The sequence below is a fragment of the Podarcis raffonei genome, chromosome 14 (genome assembly GCF_027172205.1).
Source record: "Podarcis raffonei isolate rPodRaf1 chromosome 14, rPodRaf1.pri, whole genome shotgun sequence".
Taxonomy (NCBI): Eukaryota; Metazoa; Chordata; class Lepidosauria; order Squamata; family Lacertidae; genus Podarcis; species Podarcis raffonei.
In genome coordinates, this window is record NC_070615.1 from 41339909 (window position 1) to 41355039 (window position 15131).

Here is a 15131-nt window from a genome sequence, read left to right on the forward strand (position 1 = left end):
TTTAAAAATAATACCCATTTTAAGTATCTTATTTTTGTGTCTCAGGCTTCCTTACATAATGCAGTTAAGCACCAGATTAACTTGTGGAAAGATTGTACATGTGTAGGAAGTCGGATCTGATAGCGGGTATTAAAAGCTATTATGCGTAATTGGTTCGAGATAAAAATAATAATGGTTAAAATGACTTCCCCTCCTGCTCACCACAATGAGAAAGAAAAACCTCCGCACAAAGGGAACTCTCTTTTGCAAAAGCCTTCCTTCCTTAAAAGCTTGCTAGCGGAGCCGATGCAATTCGAGGAGTGAGGCTGCTTCTGACTGGGCATTTTGTGAAATAAAAATAAAAATGCACAGCCCAAAATGAAGAAGGAAAATCACGTGGGATGTTGCCTTCTACTGAGATGTAAGAAGGTAAGAGGCTGCTGGATCAGGCCATTGGCCAACTTAGTCCAGCATCCTCTTTTCACAGTGGCCAACCAGATGCCTTGATGGGGAGCCTGACCCCTGGACCTGAGTACAACTGCACTCTTTCTACTTAGGAATCATGGCAACTGCCATTCAGAGGCATATTGCCTCTGACCGTGGATGGAGAACATAGCTATCATAGCTTGTAGACCATGGAGAACATAGCTATCATAGCTTGTAGACCATTGGTCCACCTACCCAAGTTCCCTAGCATTAGGGGTAGCAAATATGGTGCCTGTCAGATGTGGTGGACTACAGTGACTGGGAGCGGCCGCCAAGACCACATAACACCGGTCTTGAAAGTCCTACAGTACGTTTCCGAGCACAATTGAAAGTGTTGGTCTGACCTTTAAAGCCCTAAATGGCCTCGGCCCAGTATACCTGAAGGAGCGTCTCCACTCACATCGTTCAGCCCAGACACTGAGGTCCAGCGCCGAGGGCCTTCTGGCGGTTCCCTTATTGTGAGAAGCCAAGTTACAGGGAACCAGGCAGAGGGCCTTCTTGGTAGTGGCACCTGCCCTGTGGAACGCCCTCCCACCAGATGTCAAAGAGAGAAATAACTACCAGACTTTTAGAAGACATCTGAAGGCAGCCCTCTTTAGGAAAGCTTTTAATGTTTAACAGACTACTGTATTTTAATACTTTGTTGGAAGCTGCCCAGAGTGGCTGGGGAAACCCAGCCAGATGGACGGGGTATAAATAATAAAAAATTATTATTACAGTTCCCATCATCCTTGACCGTTGCCCATGCTGGCTGGCATGGATGGAGACAACAGTTGGGCATGATGTTGGCTGCTGTATACATTTGGCATAAGCTCTGCAGGGTTTCAGATGGGAGCCTTTCCAAGCAGTGGTGTAGTGTGGGTTGACAGTGCCCGGGGCTGCATAGAGGCTGGTGGAATGGGAGGGAGGGAAATGGACAGACTATGCATGCACATTCAACTGCCTGATGGTGTCTGCATCACTCAGGTGATCGCAGCTGCAGAAATAAGAAAAGAAGAGTCGTTCTGTTGTCTAGAGAGGTCACTTTCTGGTTCGCATGGAGAAGCCGTTTTCAGCTGAGCCCAGCAATGGAGGCACACAGCTGTATTGAGGCAGTGTTGGAATTTTGCACTCCTAATTTTGCGCCCAGGGCAATGGCCCCTGTGGCTCCCACCATGCTATGCCACTGTTTCCAAGTGCAACCTGGAGAACCTTCAGAATCCAGCTATACAATTCTATGGTTCTGTGTGCTCTGCCACTAAACTCTGGCTTTTCTTTCAAAGATGCATGTGTGCTTTTAAAAGGTGGGAAGTTGCAAATGCAGACATTACATACGCATTTCTCTGGGCTGCTGAAGCTATCTAAACAGGGCCTTTGAAGCTGGGTTGGCCTTGAGTTGCCCACAGTTGACGAAGGACCATCTCTGCCTTTTCCCCCAAACGGGGTTGCAGGAAAGGTTGGCACCAGAACAAAGGCCCATTTCTTACCTGACTCACATTCTTTGCTGCTTGCATCTGCGTTCGAGAATGCGGCGCTGTAAGTCTACGGAATGCAGCTATTGTCGTATCAAGAAAATAATCTGCCTCCGCTGATTGGGAATGTCTTTTCGCACACGCGGCAGCCTAGCCGACTTGGAAAGCACATAAAAGCCACTGATAGAATTTCCTTATTTGAAACTTTATAAAGGCATCAATGGTGTGTGTGTGTGTGTAAGAAAACCAGAAATCTGCTGATCCTTCCTTTATATAAAAAAACCTAACTAACCCACAAACCTGTAGCAATTTATTCACTTTGATCCAATTCTAGAACCAAAAGGGTTTCTACTAAATAATGGGCTTAATGTTTATATGCTGAGCTGGAAGTTTCTGGGTTTTCTTTTCTTTTCTGGGCGGGAGGGGACGTAACGTTTTACATAAAAAAGTTCTTTGATTACAAGATCTGCAGTGGTAGGAGGTCCCCCACCCCAATACAATAATGAAAAGGCCTTTCAGGCTGTCCAATGTAACCTTCGGCCAAGGGAGAAGGTGCTGACGTAACCATCACACTCTGTGGCTTCAGCTTGCCAAAAAGGCTGCCTCAAGTTGTGTGCCTTGTGTTTGATTCTGATGAAATATCACTGGGGGAAGAAAATGAAGGGGTGGATGGGGAGACTTTACAAGGGAATAAGGTTGGGTGAAGACTTGGGCAAACTGGTCCGGGGGGGTCAAACCAGGAGGGGAAGAGGAAACCCCAGGAGAAATGCCTCGTTGTTTCCTAAGACTCTCCTTCCCATCCAGTGATCTTTTGTGCTAATTCAGTCTTCGGTCTTGCATTTATTGAGGCAGCTAGCGGCGCTGTGGGTTAAACCACAGAGCCTAGGGCTTGCCGATCAGAATGTCGGCGGATCGAATCCCCACGATGGGGTGAGCTCCCGTTGCTCAGTCCCTGCTCCTGCCAACCTAGCAGTTCGAAAGCACATCAAAGTGCAAGTAGATAAATAGGTACCACTCCAGCGGGAAGGTAAATGGCGTTTCCGTGTGCTGCTCTGGTTCACCAGAAATTGCTTAGTCATGCTGGCCACATGACCCAGAAGCTGTACGCCGGCTCCCTCGGCCAGTAAAGCGAGATGAGCGCCGCAACCCCAGAGTCGGCCACGACTGGACCTAACTGTCAGGGGTCCCTTTACTTTTACCTTTAGCCCACCCCAGCCCAAGGGCTCGAGCAAGTTACCCATCTAAGAACAACAAGCAGCTACAGCACACACGTTTGCTTAACTCAAGACTGCGAAGATCAGCCGGGTGACCAAATCTTAATTGAGAAAGAGTTGTATGGGAAAGGGGGGCACTTCTTGGTGAGACACAGCAGGGAAGGGAAGCTAAGAAGTATTTGACCAGTTCCAGTATTGTATGGTCCAGAATATAATAGCCAGACTGCTGACTCAGGCCATTTACATGTAGCATTTTACCAGAGGTGGACTTAGAGGAGTACGACTGGTTCACTTCCACTGGCTGCTGAGCCAAGAAAGTACTACAGGGGGCACCACAACAATGATGTAAACTGGAAGGTGAGAGGAAAGGGGGCATCAAATTTTGGTGTTGAGCATGGCACTGCTGAAACTTCAAAGTCCACCTCTGATGTTAAAGGTAAAGGTAAAGAGACCCCTGACCATTAGGTCCAGTCATGGATGACTCTGGGGTTGCAGCGCTCATCTCGCTTTATTGGCCAAGGGAGCCAGCGTACAGCTTCCAGGTCATGTGGCCAGCATGACTGAGCCGCTTCTGGCAAACCAGAGCAGCGCATGGAAACGTCATTTACCTTCCCACTGGAGTGGTACCTATTTATCTACTTGCACTTTAACATGCTTTCAAACTGCTAGGTCGGCAGGAGCTGGGACTGAGCAATGGGAGCTCACCCCGTCGCGGGGATTTGAACCGCCGACTTTCTGATCAGCAAGCCCTAGGCTCTGTGGTTTAGACCACAGTGCCACCCGCGTCTCAACCTCTGATGTTATTCCCTTGTTAAAACAACTTCACCAGTTAGTGGGTTTGTTCCTGGACACAATCAGAGGTGGATCTACTGTGAAACTAATGGAGCTTAAGTTTCAGGGGCCCTAATCCTGGAGGGGCCCCAGAAGTGACTTTAGTCCACATTGCTTTAAAATGTTGGGTCTAGTTGACCCAATTGGAGTTGCACAACTCAAATTGATTATTTTTGTTGTTGCATATATTTCAACAGTCCCAAAGTTTGAGAGTCAGCAGCACAGATGTTGTAAAGGTGTGGTGATCTGTCACGGAACAACCCTGTTGAAGAATATTACAGACCTTGTTGCTGGTTGCGAAGGGACCCCCATGGCAGTTCAAGTTCCAGGGTCCCAAAAACGTAGGTCTGCCACTGGGCATAAATCAAAGTGTTGGACATGGTCTATAACAGTGGCTCTCAACCTGTGGGTCCCCAGATGTTGTTGGACTACAACTCCCATCATCCCTGAGCTCTGGCTTTGCTAACTAGGGGTGCTGGGAATTGTAGTTCAACAACATCTGGGGACCCACAGGTTGAGAAAGGTTGGTCTATAAAGTCCTTTATAGGAGACTGTATCTCCCCATAGCAACCTTCCCACGTGCTAAGATTCTTCGGTAAGAGCACCTTCTCTCACATCTAAACCAGGCCATTGTGGACAAGGTGAAAATGTTTGGAAGGTATCAATTGCTTACCCCTTCCTCATGCTGCCTGTCAATTGTAAGTTCATGCAAGCAGACATGGTAGCTTTAGAGGATGGCTGGTGAGCCTATGGGACAACACCCGCCAGCCACAATCAGCATGGCCAGTGATCAGGGATGTTGGGAGATGTAGCTAATATCTGGAAGGCCACAGGTTCCCCACACTTGCTCTGAAGCTTTATTACCTAGTGTCATCCCCCTCTCCGCAGCTGTCTACAAATTTCCTCTGCCCCCCTCCCCAGCTCTTCTACAGCCATCTATTACGTAGGCAATTCTAATTATTGAAAAACACACATGGTCATGCTCTGGATGAACTTGGAAACAGTTCAAATAAGTCTCAGGTTTGGAAACTCTTTAATAGCATAGTGTGCCAAGTGGTGATTTCATAACAAAGGAACGGTTAATTTCACACTTCAGATAACATCTCCCCACCCCCAGTAAAACATGTTGGTACAGGAATTACTAAAGGTCAAAGACACTGGGGAAGCATAATCAGTCATTAATCCAGATAATTAGATATTAACATCAGGCTGGGGTTCAAGGGGTAGTCGTGGGGGAAGATTGTGTTGAACAAGCTGAGGTTTCTGCCTTCTAATTATCATCACTGTCTGCAATTTTTTTTTCGTCGGAAAACAAGTAGCATTTTTTACTTCAATGGAATTCCTCTGAGAGTACATGTGGCTGCGGCACAATCAGCAAATAACTGTGTCTGTCCACCCACTGCAACATTTCAAAAGTGCCCAGACAATTAGGTAGGATTCACGGAGGCCACGCACAGACTCGTTGAAATCCACAAATCCATCCCGCAGAAGAAGAAGGAAGTGCAACAAATTTTCCCCTTAAATATTGCTTCCTTTGGAATGCAGTAATTGTCTGTGGAGATCAGGGGCAGGTGTTGTACCCTCTGAACCAATCTGGATGTCAATGAATCACTGTCCGTCTCCTCCTGTCTAGGGACAGGATGAATGTTGGGCAGGTTTTGAAGGATGAAACTTTTAGTGGCTTTCTGTAATGGATTCCCATTTAACCAAGATCCGTGGGATTCAATCTGCCTTCGATTTGAAAGGAGATAAAGCATATACCCAATCCATCAATAAATGACTTTAAGGCTTGTGGAGATATTCAGAGTGCGTGAGAATTAGCAAGGTCATCTAACATGGAGTTTGTGCCTTGCTCCAGAACTGTTTTCATTACAGCTAGTAGTTAGAAGGACTATAACTTTAAGAACTAGTTGCTGGGTTTGCTTTTTTCCTCCCCCCGCCCAGTGTCTTTTTCCTTTTGTGCCATGCCTTTTGTATTGTTAGCAGTGAGCAGGGTCGGCAGCCCCTAGTAGAATATCGATTCATGCTTGCATTTATACCAGGGATGAGGAACCTTTCGCCCTCCAGATGTTGGACTTCAATTCCCATCATCCTTCACCATCAGCCATGCTGACTGGGCTTGGTGGGAGTTGAAGTCCGGTAACATTGGCCACCGACTCTCCATCCCTGCCACAAGGCAACCCACTGTAAGGGAACCTGGGAGGGGGCAGAAACTAGACCGCCAGTAACCTCAGTTTACCCGTTGTGGTTGAGCCAGCTGCATGTCTCTCTCAACCCAGCACATCCATTTCTATAGGAGGCTATAAAACCCTTGAGCCATATGCATACTTCTCAGAAACGTCTGACTCCAGAAGTTTGCATGCTGAGTCATCGCCACACTGACCTCCTTGTTACCAGGTGCGTCTCTGGGGCCAGCTCCAGGTTTTGGTGGGTCCAAAGAGAGCTCAACACTTGCACCACTTCTTTGATTCTTAACCAGCCTTCCTTGCTGGTTTCCTGAATTCCAGAAGAGCAGCAGGCTGGGTGGAGGTTGGCCGGGTACGAATCTCTCCCCCCTGCCAAAAGAGGATTTGCATCCCCCGAGAAAACGAGGACAGGACACCGATTTGCATAACATTTCCATAGATGATTTATATGTTACAGGCCCACCTTTTGGAATAATTACTATGATTTAAGCTGAAATACGTTGCATTTTGTCATAGTGAGGAAGACACCAGGTGATTTGGGTGCTGGCTCAGTTTGCTGACCGGGTGCGGCTAACTTTGTACAGTGGTACCTCAGGTTAAAGACTCTTCAGGTTACAGACGCTTCAGGTTACAGACTCCGCTAACCCAGAAATAGTGCTTCAGGTTAAGAACTTTGCCTCAGTTTAAGAACAGAAATCGTGCTCCGGCGGCGCAGCGGCAGTGGGAGGCCCCATTAGCTAAAGTGGTGCTTCAGGTTAAGAACAGTTTCAGGTTAAGAACGGACCTCTGGAACGAATTAAGTTCTTAACCCAAGGTACCACTGTACCAGCAACGTCAAGATTCTTGCTTTTCCTTGTTATGCTTCCTTATCTTGCAAACCAGACTTTGGCCACAGCTGCGCCATTCGTTTAAAGCACTTGGATACCGCTTTAAACAGCCATAGCTTCCCTCAAAGAATCCTGGGAACTGTAGTTTGTGAGAGTTGTTGGGAGACCCCTATTCACCTCCTCCCCCTACTACTTATACCCCACCCATCTGGTGGGGTTACAGAGAGCTGCAATTCCCAGAGTTCCCTGGGAAGAGAGATTGACTGTTAAACCACTTTGGGAGTTGTCTAACAACTCCCAGCAACCTTAACAAACTACAGTTCCCAGGATTCTTTGGGGGAAAGCCGTAAGTGTTTAAAATGGAATGGTACCCCTTTTAGTGTATCATGCAAACGGGGCCATGTTGTCTAGAAATAGACAGCAGAGGAAGAAGAGATAAATGGAGGTGTGGGGGAAGGTGGTTAACAGGGAGAGAATATGCATTTGTTTTTTTGTTACATGCACTTAGGTTGGGTTGGATGAATCCTCCAAATTTCTTTTCTTTTCATAAACCAAACTCTCCACATTTCTGCAGCAATTTGTGTGTGTGTGTGTGTGTGTGTTTAAAAAAGACCCTCATTCATATTTGTCAGCATTTTAGTGTGATTTCTCCTAATCCGCACATTGGGAGTTTTGACTAATATACCTGTTTTTGCAGGCAATTTCTTCCAATGTAATGCATGAATGTATGCCTCTTTATGCAAATATCCCCTTATCTAAGATTATTCGCACATGTTCTTTGGCTCCAGAACTGCATCGGAAAATCTGGGGAAGTGCGAGTTTAGAAAATTAATTGAGTTTTCAGTGCACTTGTTTGTTCAAACCGTGTGAATTAGGTAGCTTTTCAATAAAATGCGAACAAAATCAAATCTCTCCCCCATCCCTAATTTAGGCATAAATAAATTACCTGACCGGGGAAACTGTGACCTCCCCCCCACCCCCCGGTGTTGCCAGACTGCAACATCATCCTTGAATGCCGTGCCAACTGAGGCTGATAGAATTTCAACAATATCAAGGAGGACACAGATTCCCCACCCAATACAGTACACAGTACTCAGCGAAGGTTTGCAGAATCCAAATCAAAATGAACATGGGTGAACGTCATAATAATTCATCCTGCATTGCATGGGGTTGGACTAGATGATCCTTCAGGTCCATTCCAGCTCAACAATTCAATAATTTACATTTATATCCCACATTTTCTCTTGAAGTGGAAAAGGCAATGTCGATGGGGTTTTAAGGTGGTCTCCTACTGTCAGGCGACAGAGTAAACAACCCCCACTGCAGGTTGCCAGGAATGGATAAGACAAGAAAAGGTCCTTACTTTTTGTTCAATATTTACAGAGAGAAGCTTGGAACGCATTCTCTTGGAATATAGTGGTACCTCAGGTTACAGACGCTTCAGGTTACAGACACTTCAGGTTACAGACTCCGCTAACCCAGAAATAGTACCTCGGGTTAACAACTTTGCTTCAGGATGAGAACAGAAATCGCACGGCGGTGGGGAGGCCCCATTAGCTAAAGTGGTGCTTCAGGTTAAGAACAGTTTCAGGTTAAGAACGGACGTCCAGAACGAATTAAGTTCTTAACCCGAGGTACCACTGTAATGGCGTTGTCCGAAGTGACTCTCCCTCCCCTTTTTCTCCCACTTCCTCATTCATCATCTCTTCTATGGGTGGTGCTGAGGGCCCTTTGCTTCTGAGCACTTTGCTCTCTTACTTTCAAGGCTTGCTGGATTCTGGGAGAGGGGGGTTCTGGAATGCTTTCTAAAGACACTGCGTCCGTCAGCTGTTGCCCTCCTGGTAGTTCCTTGTCCTCTTCCTCCTCTCCCATTATTTCCCAGCTTCTCCCCTCATCTGCCTCTGAGCTGCGACCTCCCTCAAACCCCTGTTGTAATTCTGAACTGCCTTCTTCTTCTCTGGAAGGGTCAGGCTGGGGAGGCAGTCTCCACGTCCAGCCCCTGACACCTACTCATCCCTGAACCAGAGGCTAATCCGTTCAACGTCAGCAAGGTTACTGCATCACATGCCTTCACATCACAGCTTGGGACTATGCTTTGCAGGCACATGATGCACTCATCTCAGGTATGGTCAAGAGGTGAGATGAACCACCCCCTTAAAGGAAATGGATTGGCTTTTTTAAAACAACGACAAAAATGAAAACAAACCTGAAATCATACAAAACAGCCAGCAAAAAGCGGACATGAAAATGGAATCTGTTCTGTGGGTTTTACACTCGGCCCTAGCCCAGCTGATCATCCCCTTGGCACATTTTGAAGACTGTGATAAATCCTGATTTTCCATCCCTGTGCTAAGCACCTCTCCCAAACAATCTATAGCTGTGCTCACAAGTTAGCACAAAGCCAGTGAGCTCATATGCATGTCGGCTGCTTGGGAATGGCATCGTGCCATGACGAATCCTTCTCCTGCAGCTGTCAGGGCTGGACAAAGTATCAGCACCATTCTCTCTCTCTCTCTCTCTCTCTCTCTCTCTCTCTCTCTCTCTCTCTGTGTGTGTGTGTTTCTCCAGTTCTCCCATTCATGGAACCGTAGAGATGGAGGACACCTAAAGGGCATCTAGTTTATCCTTTGCCAAGAGGCCAAAACATTTATTCCCCTAGCCAACCTCTTGTAAATGGTCCTGTACAACTTGGGTTCATCTGGGGCAGGAATCATTTCAGCCCAGGACCCATCATTAATCCCAGCTTGCTTCATGGGACCTATTATTTGTGTTTCATCAATTGCATCTGCCAATCCCCCTCCCTCCCTCTCTCTCTCTCTCCCTCTCTCCATTTTTGCTAGAGCTGGGCAATGGTCAGTTAGGTAATCTCCAAATATTCTCCACTCTTCAGATCAGGGATGGAGAACCTGGGCCCTCTAGAAATTCCTGGACTCCAATTCCCATAATCCATAACCATTAGCCAGGCTGGCTGAGGCTGATGGCAGTTGGAGTCCAGCAATATTTTTTGGCCAGGTACACCCTAACCCCCACCCCTGCTTTAGATGGTAATGCTTATTACTTCTGTTGCTTCCAAATGTGGTGTGCCAGCCCAGCTGCCCGGGAGGGGGGGTGTCCTCCTGCTGATTCTACTAAATTGGGTTCTGGATTTGTGCCCCGAAGTGCTGCGGTGGTGGCAGCACTGGTGGTGGGTGAAAATGGCCCTCCATAAACCTCCATCCTATTCACTGGAGACAAAATGGCAGTAATAGTGATGGGAGGTGTGTTGCTGAATAGTCTCTAACCAGCAAAATATGCCAGTAATTTGGGGTAGCATGGCGCTCCCCATCAACTGAGTTAGAGACACACCTTCCCTCCCTCCCTTTTCTATATTAATGACACCACAAGGGTCATTAATATTCTATTTAACGACACCACAAGTGTCAGCAATGGTGGCAGGTTGGGTACCATGTGCATTGTAGGGTTAGAGTGCTGGACTAGGACCCAGGAAACCATAGATTCAAATCCCTACTCAGTCATGAAGCTTGTTGTCTCTCACCCCAACCTACCTCACAAAGTTGTTGTGAGGATGAAATCGGGAGAGGGAGAACAATTAACACCCCCTTGAGCTCCATGGAGGAAAGATGGGATATAAACACAAGCAATTGATCAATAAATCCTGTATAAATCCAGTATTTATTCTTAGCCCTCTTTTCCCGGGGGGGGGGGGCGCTTGAAAAAGTGTTCATAGAGATTTTCCCACCCCAACTTTCCCCCTTTATATCAATTATTCTCTGTCTCCTTCTCTACAAAATCATAAGTTAAAACAGACAGAAAGATCTAGGAATCTGGGCCCTGATGGAACTCGCTGTAGGTTGGCCTGTGACTCAGTTTGGGTGCCCAACACCCACAAGTTGAAGCTAGGCATGGGAGAAGAATTTGATTCAGTTCACATATAAAGGTGAACCCATCTAATCCACATTTTCTGAAACAATTCGAGAATCAAAACAGCCATTCTCTGACATTCAAACGTCTCTGAATTTTGCAATCTCAGTTCTCCAGCCAGATAATGTGTACCAAAATGCACATATTAGGGGAAAACATACATAAATAATATGGAAAAAAATGCATTCTACCGAGAGAAAATTGCTTTGCAAAATTGTGCGTTGTAGGAGAAATTCGCACTAAAATGCTGATGAATTTTCATGAGGAGTTTCAAAAAATAAAATCACGAACAGATGTAGAAATGTGGAGAATTGAAGTTTAGGTTGGAAAAACAAGGGACCAAACTTGACACAATTCACCCACACTTAGCTGAAATCTGGTGTTTGCGGCTGATACTGATGCAAATAGGTGCTCAAGTGAATTAGCCAATTGAACTGCTACAGGGAGAGATCTAAGATGGCTAGGGTTCCTAGCACATTTTGCCTGGCTGCAGGGCTTTTGTTCAGCTGGAACTTGCAGAAACTCAGTTTCGGCACCTCTCAGGTGGGCACTGTAGTAAGTAAGGGAGGTGTTCAGGGTGAGTTCCGGCACCTCTTTTTCTAGAAAAATAGCTCTCCATGGCAGGAAATGTCTTCCCATATGGTGATCAGCCATACATTAAACTTCTTTAAAATAAAAAAATGAAACTGTTGTCAAAGGTTGGCAAAAAAGCAGGATTCCCAAGTGTTCAGTATTTCTTTTTTTGGCCTGGACCGAAATTGGTGAATGGCATTACAATCCATCAGGTTTTCCAAATGAGCTCAGAGGAGCTTGTTCATGGCGATTTAAATATCTGGCAGCCGGCCCACCATTCACTCATATTTTCCAGTTTATGGGAGAGAATGCTATATATAATGATGGGCGTTCTGGTGTATTTGTTTAGATTCTCTTCCCCTTATCTAGCAGGCTTCAGGGCAGCTTGCGCAACACCGTTTGAAATGAAAAGGTGTAAGCAGCACATAAGCGAGAAGTCGAAAAGGGACAATGACCCACTGAGATTGAACCCACTGAGATAAAAGCTAGAAATAGCCCTAGCCAGTGTGGCTGGTGGTGAAGGATGATGGGAACTGTAGTCCAAAAAACATATCAAGGGCAATGGTTTCCCCATCCCTGGGCATAGCGTATCAGACTTAGATGAGGAAGGCCCAGTTTTAATTCCTTACCAAGGTATGGAAGAATCTGTCAAGTTTAGTTCTGTCATTTTCTCACTTTTCCAATCTTAAAATCTGTTCCCTGCTTTTTGCGGCAATTTGCGATCTGAGGAAGATCCATCAGCCTTTTAGTGCCAAAATTCTCTTAATAATCACATTTTTACATGCAGCTTTGACTAATGTATACTGTTTTGCAAGCAATTTCCCCTAACAGATGAAAAACATTGTTTTGTTGGAGAACTGCATTGCAAAATTCAGATAAATGCAGCTTTTGAAGGTTATCTGTGTTTCCTGTTTCCGTACTGTTTGGGAAAGTGCAAATTTGATTCCGCTTCAAATGCATATTGAATCGAATGTCTCCTCCAGCCCTTACTCTTCGCCCAAGCTGACCAGCTGACCTTGGGGCAGTCATGGTTCCTCACGTCGATCTCCCTCACAGGGCTGTTGTGAAAATAAATGAGGGAAGGGGGGATGAAGCTGAGCCTGCCAACCTAAGCTGCTCAGGGGAGGGGTGGAATAAAAATGCAAGTCTGATACCAGAGAAAGATTGTGAAGGCCTTCCATTCAAAGGAGGTACAGTCAAAGCACTCCAGAGTGTGCCCAAGCTAAGACTCCGTCTCCAGCCTTAACCAAACAAATTTCACTCCTTACCCATTCAAAGGGCAGCCATAAATAGCAGCAGACACCTCTGTTTCATGCACACATCTCCTGTTGCTTTCAAGTTCATGTGTGTGTGAGAGAGAATGTGTGTTAGTTTTTCAGCCTGGTAAATTGGTTTAGTTTCAACCGGTGGATTATAGAATTGCTCTTATCCCACCTCCTTTTCTGAGTGATTTATGTTAATTGCTCAGGAAGAGCACTATAAAAAAATGTGACCCCTCTTGGGGGAATTCTTCCTCTCACCTCCTGTTGCACAGGCAAGCAGGGAAATCTGTAATATGTGCAAAGCAACAGCAAAGAGAAACATTCACATGCGAATCAAAGGGCTTCTGTCAAGGGACAGCTCATTATTTACTGTGTCCTGGTCTCTGTCAGGGAGTGGTCACAACACAGAGGACCCATCTGCCCTATACATTTAAAGCAGTGTCGTGTCACTTTAAACACTCATGGCTTTTCCTAAAGAATCATAGAATTGGAAGGGATCCTGAGGATCATCTAGTCCAACCTAGAATATGCAGCTCCTGGGTCTTATAGTTTGTTAAGGGTGCTGAGAGTTTTCAGGAGAACCTCTGTTGCCCCTCTCAGAACCACAACTCCCAGAGCAGGTTTAACAGTCAATATCTCTTCCCAGGGAACTCTGGGAATTGTAGCTCTGTGCGGGGAAGGGGGGTGTCTCCTAACAACTCCGCTCCTCTTAACAACCTACACTCCCCAGAAAAGGGGATCATCTGCTCCCATTTTTGGCTGTACTCAAAGGCATAATGCCTCTCTGAACCAGAAGCGTTCACATTTGTTATAATGTTAGGATCTGCATCCACACACAGCTCCACCTCACAGTTCACACCACCTGTGCCATGCTTCCACGATGCCCTCCAGATGTGTTTGGACCACAGCTGCCTTGGACTCCAGCTGGCTGGAACTCCTGTTTTGTCATCCAAAAACATCTGGAGGGCACCAGATTGCCGAAGGCTGCTCTGCACCATGGTGCCATCAAACTGTGTTCTGATGAGTCTTCATATATCAATGAAATACTGTTTTGCAATGTCTCTGGGTCTTGGAGATAACCTCTAGTGTCAAAGTAGGAACATAAATAAGATGATGAGTTTACTGCCCCCTCTAGATTACTCAGTGTGTTCCCATTGCCATGAACTGACACTTGAAGCCACTTCTGTCTTCCTTAACTAAACACACAAACAAATAAATACTGGATGTACCGACAGGAACGTTACCTGACCCTTGAAAATGCTTATGCCTTTACGTGAAGTTCATCTCACAATTTAGGAGAATATGGCTCTGCACTGTCAGAGAGTGGCTTCTGGTGTGGTATCTGAAGAGAATAGGTCTTACTCTTCCCCCCACTCCTTTCTTCAGTTTGGGCAACATAAAAGTTGAAATACATTCATTGCCAGGCTCAACAATATTGTGTTGTTCCCACCCATCCAATTTGGTGAGCTGTGTCCCTCTACAAAGAAGTTGAAGATGGCTGTCCCAAATCTCCCTGAGAGATAGAGAGAGAGAAAAAGAGAGAGAGAGAAAGAGCTTGCAATGCTTGTTGAACAGTCACTGGGATCTTTTCCCTGTCATTTCTAAGCTTCCAGAAAAATCGTTCCCCCTAAACCTTTAATTCTACTGCCACCTCGTGGGAAAAATAGGGCCTCCCTAGCATTCTGTTGGCTTTTTTTTTTAACTTCATCACCTGGATAATGTTCGTGTCTGTCAGGTTGAACTTGGTTATTTTTTTAAGCGGGGACCCCAAACTCTAAATCGTTCATGTCTGTTTTGGGGGCTCTGTAGTCTAACAGCTGTATGGTGGAAATGGTAGGGGGAAAGTGTTCTGTACAGTAGTTCTATAATGGTTAAGATGAAGTGTGTCTATATTAAGGTTACACAAACAAATGACTTCTTTTTTTTAATAGCCTGGGAAAGGGGAACCCTTTTGCATTCCTGAGGAAGTTTCCAGCCTCTTAGTCAACGTCTCAAGCTGTTGGTAATCCCAGTGAAATGAGATACGCCATGGGGCAGAGTTTTCCGCTAAGTTGGGGTGATGTGTGGCGGAATTCCCCTCAGCCGATCCGCCAGGAAATCCAGATGGACACACAAGTCCACTTTCTCTCTCAACCCACAACACTCCTTCTGTGTAATTTCAACGTATTTGCTTTCATTAGAAACACAGCAGTTCAGCAAAAATTTGGATGATGTTGCCGGATCTGTCTGCTCCCATCTGCTCCCATGGATCCAGAGCCAGCCCAAGACATTTGGGCAACTGAGGAGAACCACAAAATGGCGCCTCCTCCCCACCAGGGAAGAAGGGGTTAGGTTAATATCTACCTCAGGGACAATTTGGGGAGAGGGGATAAAGATCTGCATCGGAACCTGCTGCCCCTGT